The sequence below is a fragment of the Botryllus schlosseri genome, chromosome 9 (assembly GCF_051294905.1).
Source record: "Botryllus schlosseri isolate E-star chromosome 9, Bs_hap1, whole genome shotgun sequence".
In the NCBI taxonomy this organism is placed as follows: domain Eukaryota; kingdom Metazoa; phylum Chordata; class Ascidiacea; order Stolidobranchia; family Styelidae; genus Botryllus; species Botryllus schlosseri.
Genome location: NC_137244.1, coordinates 11500004 through 11512291, shown reverse-complemented (window position 1 = coordinate 11512291; position 12288 = coordinate 11500004). Strand labels below are relative to the sequence as shown.

The window sequence follows — 12288 nt, the reverse complement described above, 5'->3', positions numbered from 1 at the left end:
ACGACAATGTGTGTTAGGTCGTACTCTGAAACGTTTCTTATCCTCGAAATTAACGAGGATGATGAGATACTCATAATATCGATATTTGTAGAGGAAAATAATCTTGTTCATATCATGATTGTAGAGGAAAACAACAAGTATAACTTATCAGCTAGCTTTTTCGGCGTCAACGAAGATGGGCCGTGGAGTATAGGCGGGAGTAACGACTGTTTTGATATGTCAGGCATCACTTGTCGATGCGATTAAATTGGGGTCATTAACACTCAAGTGACCCACTTGCAAACCCAATGTGGCCTCTAGTTGTTCGGCCGCTCCTCTGTAACAGACTACCCAATGTATGCCAGTGACTTAAAGAGTCAGTCACGATACAGCAACTACTGCAGAGATTTTATTGAAGCATCTTGTCGGCATGATATACCAAATAGGAAGTTAACAATACCAAGAATGTCTATAAAAACGGTCATAAAGAGCAATATAGAGCACTACTACTAAATTGCTACCCACCAATTAAACTTTGAGAAAGTGCCAATTTCAGCACCCTCACAAACACATTGGCTACCATGAATACAATATCAAAACGGCAAGCTGAAAATCGTGAATACCCGCACGACCGCACCATATCAGCAGAACACTATAACCCAGAACTAAAAACAAAGCAATAATCCTAACACCGCTGCGCTTCATCATCACCAGGAGAGGCACAAATCTCCATATCATCCACCCGGGAGAGACACCAGCTCCTTCCCATCAAATGCGCGCTCACATCAGTTTATCCAGTGGAACAGTAGGCCTATGTACGAAATGCAGCAATCGTTCATGTATTCCCGTATCGATATAGCACACTGCAAGGCCGCTTCTTCCATCAGTTCACTATGCATGTCGTAGTCGAATTGTAGTACCGGTACAATCCACATCTCTTCCGAACTGTAGTCTGAGAAGTTGAAATACAGATGCAACGTTTTACCTTGTTAGCCATTTTATGTAGCTGATGACAGCAACTAGGCTACTACAGATCGAAGCGTCGCAGCCAAATATCAAATATAAAACTGCCCTAAAAGAGCACGGTTGCTACTCCGGTACTGGTGTACTACTTATGATATATTCCATCGTAAACAAGTGAGCACTTACAAAGTAACCCCACTTTTCCTTGCCATGTTTGCCCAATTTCTCAACATCAGATGAAAAACATGAATTACGATGCCAAGAGCCCGCGCGGAAAAAAACGGCGCCGTCGAACGAAAATCGCCGGACGCCGATGACCAAATTCTCAAGCCGATCGTAAACCACATTACACGACAGCTTGAGGCTCGAGTCGACTTGAAGCAGTTTGCCTTTCTCTTTTCATCGAATACGAGAGAGTCGGATCGACGAGTCAGCTTCGAAGCTGACTTAAACCGTCATGTAAATGGGCCTTATGACCACAGGGATTCTTTCTGTAGTCGTGCGAAGCGCGAAAATTGTTTCACATTCATACCAATTGTTATTAGTCCCCTTTGTTGCATGCTGTTATTTCTTGACCTCCCATCAGGATTGTATGTATACTGGAAAGATATTGCATTCGCCCAAAAGAAGGCCTATACCAGAAAGAAATTTCCTCCGTGATGAGGAGAACACGAATACAAATTGATATTTCTTTATGGGGGGGGGGGGGGGGGGGGGGGGGGGTAATTTTCCTCCGGTGTTCGCATCTGTATTGTGGGACCCAGATTTCAGAGGACACTGCTATACTAAAATCGAAAAGCAACTCCATTGAACCGCGCTTAGCGCGAAGAACCTTTCAATAATATTTCAACAACTTCATTACGGGGGCGAGATAGCGCAGTGGTATTATCCGCGGCTGCAACACCAATGGGTGCGGGTTCGAGTCCGACCGAGGTCGACTTCCGAATTTTGATACCTAAGTGTTGGAGGTTTACCTAGGCTTCTTTCTTCTTTCTTCTTTCTTCTTTCTTCCTTCTAGCCACCTCATCCGCGTCAGCGGTGTCTTCCTAGAGGTGGGCCGTGCTATAAGTCGGCAGTTACGGAAAATAAGAAGAATATCGGCCTGGTGTAAATGACCATAGTAGTCGACAAACACCATGAATACCCCAAAAAACAAACAAACAAACAAACTCTCATTAACCATGGTCGATTCGTAAATGCCATTTGCATATGGTCGGCCGCCAACACATCGTAATTGAATTAAGTGTCGACGGCCGCATAATGTTCCTTCCACTGACGCAGATTGGCCACCCTGGACTAAAGAATCGATATTGGGGTTAGTTATAGACACGGTACTTGCTGGAAAACTATCTACTCGTAAAGCATGATGGTCTCTTGGAGAGCCCTAAGTCGTTTTTCAAGCCCCTTGGCCTAGGCAGTGGTGGGCCATTGCACGCCAAGGCAATAGGCCCATTCATATCAGCAAACTCTTCGTCTATGGAATGATATTACCATCGTCGAAGCCGTATCAGCTATAGTGAGGAATATTGGGCACAGGAGATGAATGACTTTCTTTGAACAAAAACAACAACAATATGTTTCAACTGAATCAGTTTCAGCATTTCAAAATGCTTTACTAGGCGTTCTCCCGAAATCCCTTCAAATCAGGTCGCGGGTTGAAAATATGTCGTCGCGGGCCGCGTGTTGGTGACCCCTGCTCTACCCTGTCTTACTTCCCAAAAGGAACCAATAATAATTCCACTACCAACGGTTAAATAATGAGGAGAATCATTTGAAAGGGACATCCCAACATGAATGTAATTTACAAGCTCCGTACATTTGATATGAACATTGTACGATGTCGCACATCTGGTCAACCTGTTATGAAGCACAAACTTGCGTATTTATCGTGATTGCCACTTGTCGGATCCATTTCAATTTCAATACGGATCTGGTGCACCCCAGTACACCCCATCCGAGTGGTACACCCTACATGGTACACCCCGGGGTGTACGATACACCCGGTTGAAGAGCCTTGCCCTAAGCTAAAGTCTGCAACCCTTTTGACGATACGGCTAGACTTAAATAACGTTGCGAAATATCAGGCCTTGCATAGGGTTTCTAGCAGTTACATAGGGCTCGCCATATCATTAGAAATTGATAAATGTGATCGCGGGACTTGTCGAAAAAAATCCGACATAGGACATCTGAAGAAATATTGCATCGCGATTATTAAATAATTTCTCTCAGAATATTCCCGTTCAAAGTCAACATATGCACATTGCTCATGGTAGTGATTTCAGTGGGATTTTGACCTTTCTTTTAGCTCACTTGTAGTTAGCACATACGTATCGGTCAGATCACCTCGAATATATGGAATAAATTCCACCTTCCAACCATATTATGTGCAAGAAAATAAATGCTATTCAAAGGTCACTGGGTAAAGTCTGTTAAACACTCGAACCTATTTTCAGGGTACTTGTGCTGTACGTCGTCATCGCGATCATCACTTCCGAAGTCTTTCTACCAACGTTCTATCGACTTGGCATATCGAGAACATATGAGGTGATTTCAAAGATATTTGATGGGCTACATACAATTTGCAGGGAGATTGAAAGATAGTCGGTAATAGAGTAGGATATAGAAGCAAGTAAACTAAAGAAACCAAATTGATATTGTATATATGGCTGGAGAATTCGCAGAAAGAAACAACATAAATGCTATAGAGCGAACAAGCGCTTCATAACACATTACTAGGGCAAGTTTTTGTTGCACTAAAATCCCGAGAAAGTTGCATTTAATTTTAACAAAAGTTGCAGTAAACCAGGGGTGGGCAACATACGGCCCGCGGGCCGGATCCGGCCCGCGAAGGGATTTTGTCCGGCCCGCGGACAGTTTTCCGTCTTATATGATAATGTGGCCCGCGGCTACAGTCTGCCGAAAACCCCGCTACTTGCTTACTTCCTTAAATTTTAGTGACTGTATGTTATTTGTATACGTAGCGTGCGTGTGGAGCTTGCACGTAAGTTCGTCGAAGCGAGAAGACTTGCATTATCGGCATTTACGATGTACTCAACCCTAATATCTTTTGTGGTAATCATGGTGTTGGTAGACTACAATGGTCATTTATAATTTATAATTTTTGATTCCGTAACCGCCGACTTGTAGCACGGCACACTTGAAGGCTTTTGTAATACACCGCTTATGCCAGGGACGCCAACTCAAAACGGGTCGCGGGCCACTTTTCAAATTTCGTAGATGCTGTGGTCCGCATGAATTTAATATCGAGATAAAATAGTCCACACAGATGAACAACGACGCTATCTCATCACCTACTCAGCCCTAATGAATTGTTATATTGGTAAATTTGGGGTACCGGGCTTATCGAACACCTTGAAATATTAATTTGGGATTGCGCCGTGAGTTGATTGAGCACAGCATAGTGTCCTATAAGGTGTGTACTCAAGCAAATCTCACGGCTCAGTGAAATAGGTCTACGTCACACTTTCCATTTGGTCAAAGGCAATTTGACGGTAGTTTTTGACCGACTTGCCGAGCATTAAATTTGATAAAACGGGTATCAATCGAAAGCTACCGTGGTGCTGGTTGCGAAAATATATATTCTATTCTGCTCGTGGTCCTGGAACCCCCAAAATCAGCTTCGAATGTTGCATTGTAACGGAGTTTGGTATTGTGACGCAACCATGCCGTCTGGGAGCAGGTGAAGAGCAGAGTAAACCGCAATCGTATTGGCCATTGTTGCGCAACCGATTGAGCATTCACACTCTTACTCTCGTGCGCGCTTGCTCCTGAGCTGCTCAGACGGCATGGCTGCGTAACAATACCAAACTCCGTTACAATGCAGCATTCAAGGCTGATTTCGGGGGTTCCAGAACCTCGAGCAGAATAGAATTTATATTTTCGCAACCAGCACCACGGTAGCTTTCGATTGATACCCGTTTTATCAAATTTAATGCTCGGCAAGTCGGGCAAAAACTACCGTCAAATTGCCTTTGACCAAATGGAAAGTGTGACGTAGACCAATTTCACTGAGCCGTGAGATTTGCTAGTGTCCATACCATATAGGACACTATGATCAGAGAGAAGCAGACATGGCGGCACCTGTATGACAATGCTGTTCTCCAATCCACATTATATTCTCGTCATTATCGGCGAGAAATGGCTTTGAAGTGACATTACTATCGTTAAAATACATTCATTAAATACGATTTATTCCTTGTGTATTTGGATAAATGGGCGAATAATGTGTCGATTCTGCAATCCGGCCCGCCAAGTACTTAATTTTCCTATATCCGGCCCGCCGACTGGAGAAGTTGCCCGCCCCTGCAGTAAACAGTTGCATTTATAATTTTGTTGAATTAATTGGGTATGAGATACTCGAATCGAAAGGCTCGGCTGTATTACCTAGTTCCTGCAGAGCTGTCAAATTTGTTACTTCGCCATTTAACTGCATGACGAAACCACCCAAAATTATATTTTTCCCGTCACACAGCAAGAAAATTACGCAATGCGGGAATAATTTTCCCCAAAATTCCAAACAGCATAGCGATAACCCCTCCCCCTAAAACAAGTAGAATAACACACCCCAAACCGCAAACTTGACCCATAGGGCATTACAGAAAAACTCACTCTTGGCGACTTTAACAAAATCAATATCCCGAAGAAAGGGACGCAGTGAAAATGTAATTTTCGGCGGTCTCGCCTGGAATTTCGTGAAATGGGAAACTATTTCAAACGACGGAATTATTAAAGCGCTCTATTTCCATATTATTCGGGCACCGTCGTACTTGGCAGGGGGAGTTGAACTTATCTCCATTGTGTCATAGATAACAGTGAGATGCAACTAGCCCATCATATAGCTCTTTGTTATGCAAATCGAAGAGAGTAGAACCATACTAGAAATAGTTTATAGTATTTTTTAAATCACTCCTTTACGTTTTTACGGAACATTTGATAAAAGTTGCAATAAAAATTCGCTATGAAAATTAGAGAAAAGTTGCAAAAAGCTGCACTATAAAACCCCATAGTACGTAGATTCTGAGTATCTACGAAGCTGTCGGAAGCTGTAAAAAAAGTTGCAAAAGTTACAAAAACCTGCCCTAAACATTACACAAAATGGTAGCAACGAGAATCATACTACCAAAAAGTTCATGGAACTAGAAAGGGTACTTGAGACAATTTCCTTTTGCAAATTGGGCGCCTACCCAGGACTGGAACGGCACTTCGACTGTCCTCTCCCCCAAACGTTTGTCTTGGGCCCCTCCATTAAAGTAGGAGTACAATATTTTGGAATCGGGTAAGATGGACACTTTTATCAAATCAAAGTTGGTTGATCGAAATCGAAAACGGAAGATCTTGATATATTGACTCGAAATCTTCATGTGTTGACTAAAAAAGGTCACCAACAAATCCTTTTGAGCCCCCTTTGAGCTCGCTCCCTAATTGGGGGGTTTGGGGTGCGGCAGTTACGGTCCTGCGCCTACCCAGGATACAACAAGGAGTGATTAGTTAGGGCAACTTTTTGAAACTTTTGCAACTTTTTTTTACAGCTTTCGAAAGCTTCCTAAATACTCAGAATATATGTGCAATGATGTTTTAATGTGTGGATTTTATAGTGCAACTTTTTGCAACTTTTCTATGTTTTTCATGCAAACTTTTACCGCAACGTTTATTAGATATAGCGTAAAAATGTGAAGGATTGATTCAAAAACATGTTATAAACTACTTCTGGCATGGTTCTATTCTCTTCTGCATAACAAAGAGCTATATGATGGGTTAGCTGCATCTCACTGCTATCTATGACACAATGGCTTGCAAGAAGTGCAACTATCCCTGCCAAGCACGACCGTACCCCAACAATATGTAAATAAATCGCTTTTTAATTCTGTCGTTTAAATTTGAGATCGTTTTCCATTTCCCAGGCGAGATCTCCAAAAATTACATTTTCACTGGATCACCTTTTCCAGGATATTGACTCTGTTAAAGTCGCGGAGAGTGATTTTTTGTAATGCCTTGGGTCAAGTTTGCAGACCTAGGGGGTTTGGGGTGTGTTATTTGACTTGTTGTTGAGGAAGGGGTTATCGCTGTGCTCTTTGACTTTTGGGGGAAATTACTCCTGCATTGCGTAATTTTCTTGCTGTGTGCCGGAAAAGAATGTAATTTTTAGCGGTGTCGCCAGACCGTCCGTCAAATAACTAAGTAACAAATTTGACCGCTCTGCAGGAACTAGGCTACACAACGTAACCTTCCGAGTATCTCATACCCTAATAATTTCACAAAAATTATAATTGCATTTATTTACTGCAACTTTTGTTAAAATTATTGCAACTTTCTCGCGATATAGTGCAACAAAATCTTGCCCTAGATTACTAAAACGTTTACGGGGAGCCAACTATACTACACAACTGATTGAAAGTTTCACTTTTTCGCGGGGAAAATCCCTGAGTCCGCGTGGAATACTCCGCACACCCAGGTTAATCCCCTATGGCGGCAATATACAAATGATTCGACTTCGGGCATCCGGGTGCTTTTCGAATTGTTCGGTTCAAGAATGCAAACTCATAAGGTCACAGTGCTAGTTTGAAAAATCGTATATCCAAACTTATCGGTAAAGTGACAAATAAAAACGTAGGAACGTCACAATTTGACTTGTATTTGAAATGATGATGATCTTTGGCTTTGTGTGTATCCGATTGCGTTAGCCGATTCCAGATCGACGAGAACTGTTGGCATTATAGCCTATTTATGTGTATCAATGTGACTGTGAGTTTCTGACGAGGTCAACATGATTGGACTGGCCGAGATCTATGACTTGCTTTTTTGTACAGGGCCAACAATGTAGATCCTACGTCTTCAGCTATAAAATGCGCACGAATCTTATTAAATTCGTTACCTTCACTATAATACCTTACCTATAATACCTATAATTAGGGATGGTGTGAACGCGAGGTTCACGTTCGCGTTCTGTGTGTGAACCTCGGAAATTTAGAGGTTCGTGTTCACAACAGAACCTTGGTAGGTTCTGCACTGTGAACCTTTTGGTAAATTGTAATTTTCACTCCATTATAAGATCTTTGGCTCAGATTTATTGCCTTTCAACTGCGGGCCACTCCATGCATGGTGCTGGCAGCACAAAAAATCAACGCTTAACGAGCATGCACCATGCACCTTGACAACCTTAAAAGTTTTAGTTGCTTTGTTGCAAAAATTTTCTCGGAATAACCAGCTTTCCATTTGTGAATATTTAGTGACTATCTGCTGTGAGCTTGACCCGCAATCACACAAGATCACGAGCGATATACGTAGTCAGCGAATGATGCTTATTCATTCAACCAATCAATGATATTGATATCGTCTTCTGATGTAAAAAATCGAACGGGCGTACGGGGTCAATCTTGACTTCATATCTTTACTGTATCATTAAAACCAAATCCGTGCGATTAAGGTGCTTGCTACTGCTGCATAACTTGTTGTTGTTTGTGGTATCGGTAGCGAGTATTGAAACCAGTTGTACACTCTGCTCAATATCAATGTAGCAAAACTCAGACTCCGAACACATTGTCCGGTCTGGCTAAGACCGTTAAGGCGTAAGCTTATATTCCTTGGTAAGTCCTCGTCGAAATTGTTGGCAAAGCGACGGAATGTATAGATTTTACGCAATTATTATATCCTTTGATTACCGCTGTTGATACATCTAGCGACGTTTAACACGCCGATATGTACTTCAGCATTGTGGCATTATGTGGACCGAGTCTTCGCTAGGTATCGTGTACATTAATATAGGCTATCACTTCATTGGAAGATAGGGTTGGAATTAGCAATATGACGTCACGAGGTTCACGTTCGTGTTCACACAGAACCTTTCAAAAAGGTTCGCGTTCACACGAACCTGAACCTTTCAGAGGTTCACACCATCCCTACCTATAATATCTACAATATCTCAATGTAATAAAGTGACAAACGGTAGATTCAATTTTGTTGGTGCTATCAAATAATTCACTCCGAAATGGGCGGGATGTTGTCAAGAAATAGTTACATTTCTTCGAAATAATGTTGCTGTTCAAAACTACCATGCCGCTGATCACGATTCGTCGGTGAACACTGATGAGGCACCTTAAAATTACCAAGGCTCGTATACCAAACCGTTTCGTGTTCGAAGAGTAGCACCATCCCTAGCGTTAACGATGTAATTAATGTCATACTAATTGCAGGACTGTGATATTCTCTTCATAGTATTTAGAGTTGCGGTTTGGAAAAGTAGCAAGGTTAAGTGGAACAATGGTATTTATCGTGGCAACGATGTTCCACAACGGAATCGTCATATATGGCCCGGCGTTGGCATTTCAGGCAGGTAAGACAGCGTTTTATACAGTTACTATAAGAACACCCTGTTTATGGCTATTTCCACAAGCAAAATGCATTTTCGTGATTAAATAGAGCATTTGAGCGTTGTCTGTATTCTAATATTGAGATGCATCGTTTCGTTCAGTTACGGGATTTCCATTGTGGGCTGCTATCATTACGACCGGATTAGTGTGCACCCTTTACACCACCGTGGTGAGTTGACGTGAAAGGTAGAAGGAACATTATGTTATTTAAGTGTTCATAAAGCTTATATGCTACAGGCTATTAAACTAAATCACTTCCCTACCTTCTGGTTGGCAATCCATATCTGTATGGAGGTAGAACTATCTAAACTGCAAGTGGCGGCGCAGAAGTGATAAGATGATTACATTTGTCACACCATTATCGTATATAAATATGCATATGAAAATATATACAGATGTACCAGTACAGCATCGGCCTTGTTTCAGACAAATACACTTACCATAACATTCCATACTGCCGTACATATAATTACTGCAATTAAATTTCATCAGACTCACTGATTTACAATTAGAATGAGAAGGGACAATGTTAAAAATAAATTGCTTTTCAATGACATTCTATCCGAATCTATATTTAAATATTTAGAGTTGACAATACAGATACTTTACATCACCAAATCTCCATATGCCTTTCAATAGGGAGGACTGGAAGGTGTGATATGGACTGACGTATTCCAAGGCTTTATTATGCTTGCAGGAATGCTGGCTTTCCTGATCAAAGGCAGTGCCGAGGTAGGAGGATTTTCCAACGCTTGGAAGGCAGCGGAAAGAGGAGGAAGAATCGATTTCGTTCAGTAAACTATGATCAATAAGTCCTGCTTTTAGTCTATGATTCTAACGGTGCAATCTTCACTGTTTAGCTTCGAAACGGATCCCAGGATACGCAATACCTTCTGGAGTATCGTGATTAGCGGTGTCATCAGATGGACCGGAATGTACGGAGTCAGTCAATCTCAAGTCCAGCGATATCTCAGTTGCAGAAGCGAAAGACAAGCAAAACTGTTAGTAGATCCTATACGATTGAATTATAACACAATCGTAAGTCCATTTCCAAATCTCACGATTTAGAGTATAGGTACAATAGTACAGAACCTAATAAATTGAAAAGAATTTTAATCTCCAGTAAAGTCTAGCGATTGCGCATGTCACTTCTCCGACCACATTACAGAGCCTTCACCGAAGTAAATTGCAGCTATCGGTCTACCGGTATAAGGCTACATGTTATCATTTTCAGATCTGTATATTTGAATGTAGTCGGACTACTCTTACTTTTCACGATGGCGGTTTTGTCGGGGGTTGTTATGTACGCATACTACGAAACTTGCGATCCGCTGAAAAGTCAATGCGTTCAAAGATCAGACCAGGTAATTCCGAGTTGATTTAGGGCTACTACTATGGAGAATTGACCCTCTATATTCATCCCATCCTATGTGTTAGTGGTTGTTAACCATTTAAACCCGCCGAAAAGCTTCAAGTGTGCCACAGACACACGGGGAAACGATAGCTGACGGTATCCGATAAGATGTGAGATTAACTTCAATTCACTGGTCTACACAAAATTTCCGGTTTTGGTTTTGACAATTGTTTTAGCTCATTTTGGGGCGCTGAATCCGAAAATGGCCTCAGATTTTCTCAATCACGTCACATTCTTGAGATATGAAATATCCCTAATTTTTGAAAAAAAAATCACTTTTTGACCCCCTCTGTTGTCAAAACATGGTATTCTGATGCAATAAACACTGTTTTACCTGCATTAATCTAAGTTTAATTAGCAAACAAGCATTCTATATTATGTTCACACAAATTTGCGTTGTCTTTATTAAAATTTCATGCCTTGGAATAAAAAATAGGCATGCAAAAGAGCAACTCTCAGATCTGGTACAAGCGTGACATTTTATCGCCAACGGGAAGATGAACTGCTTCCGTATTGTGCTTCCCATAATGATTTCGTTTATTGCAAATTTTCACCATATGTGTGGAGGGCCGGTCTATAACATCCCGTCAAATAAGGCGTACTTGGAAATACATTGAATACCCCTATTGTTGATGCTGCGGCCCTCAGAGTCTCCAAATACATTGGCCCACGAGCATATTTGGGTTTTGGACTCCTGATATAGGTATTATAAATATAAAATGCGTCTACACATATCGAGGATGAATCTGCCTAACACGCGCTCGAATCGGTTTCCCAAGAACACCACTGAAAGCAAGGAGTTGCCAATTTAAAATCACAATCTTGATTCGAGTTATGTTATTTCCATTTTGATTTTCTGTGATATTTAGCAATTGAAACCTTTGAAAATACGCGGGCCTTGCAATCAGGCTATTGCGCCAGCAATTAAATAAACATCACAGTATAAGACTATAACTTATCATTGTCATGGTGAAATACAGTTTTGTCACGACGCTGCAGTGATTACATTTTTCGAACGCATAATATTTTATTGAGGCTTTCGCGGGCCGCACAAAACGCTGTTCCGGGCCGCATGCGACCCGCGGGCCGTAGTTTGCCCACCCCTGACATAGATAATTTGCGTCCAGCTAGTTCATTACGACTATGCCCTATGGAATGTGGCCGTAGGCAACATAATTAATCGAAAGGCGGCCGTGATTAGCGAAAAGGTTGCCCCCCTCTGCCCTAGTGGATTCAATATTCGATTGAATTCTTGTATGATTCAAATTACGTTAAACATAAAAAATCAGACTCAGTGTATATTATCATTTTATTAATAATTTCATCATTGCAAAACACCACAGACTGCGATCCAATGAAAAGATAGCAAGGTTTCGAAACGACTTGAAGAAGTCCTGGAATCAGACACCCACTTGGACTTAGGCGATGTTGCACACTGAATGAAAAGTAGATAGAAGATAACATAAAATGACAAGCGACAAAATGAGGTGACATGTGACGAAAGGCGAGATCGATATCTCAGGTCCTGGTCCGTTAAACTTGAGG

The 12288-nt window shown here is 41.6% G+C and overlaps 1 long non-coding RNA gene across 1 annotated transcript; it reads right to left on the bottom strand.

Annotated features, from left to right (window-relative positions):
- Positions 1 to 375: 375 nt before the first annotated feature.
- LOC145447293 (uncharacterized) lies at positions 376 to 1417 on the bottom strand. Its single transcript, XR_013917517.1, has 2 exons — positions 1129 to 1417; positions 376 to 931 (listed from the first exon to the last, which is right to left on the bottom strand). It is a non-coding gene; the product is annotated as an uncharacterized LOC145447293 (long non-coding RNA).
- Between the last annotated feature and the right edge of the window lie 10871 nt (positions 1418 to 12288).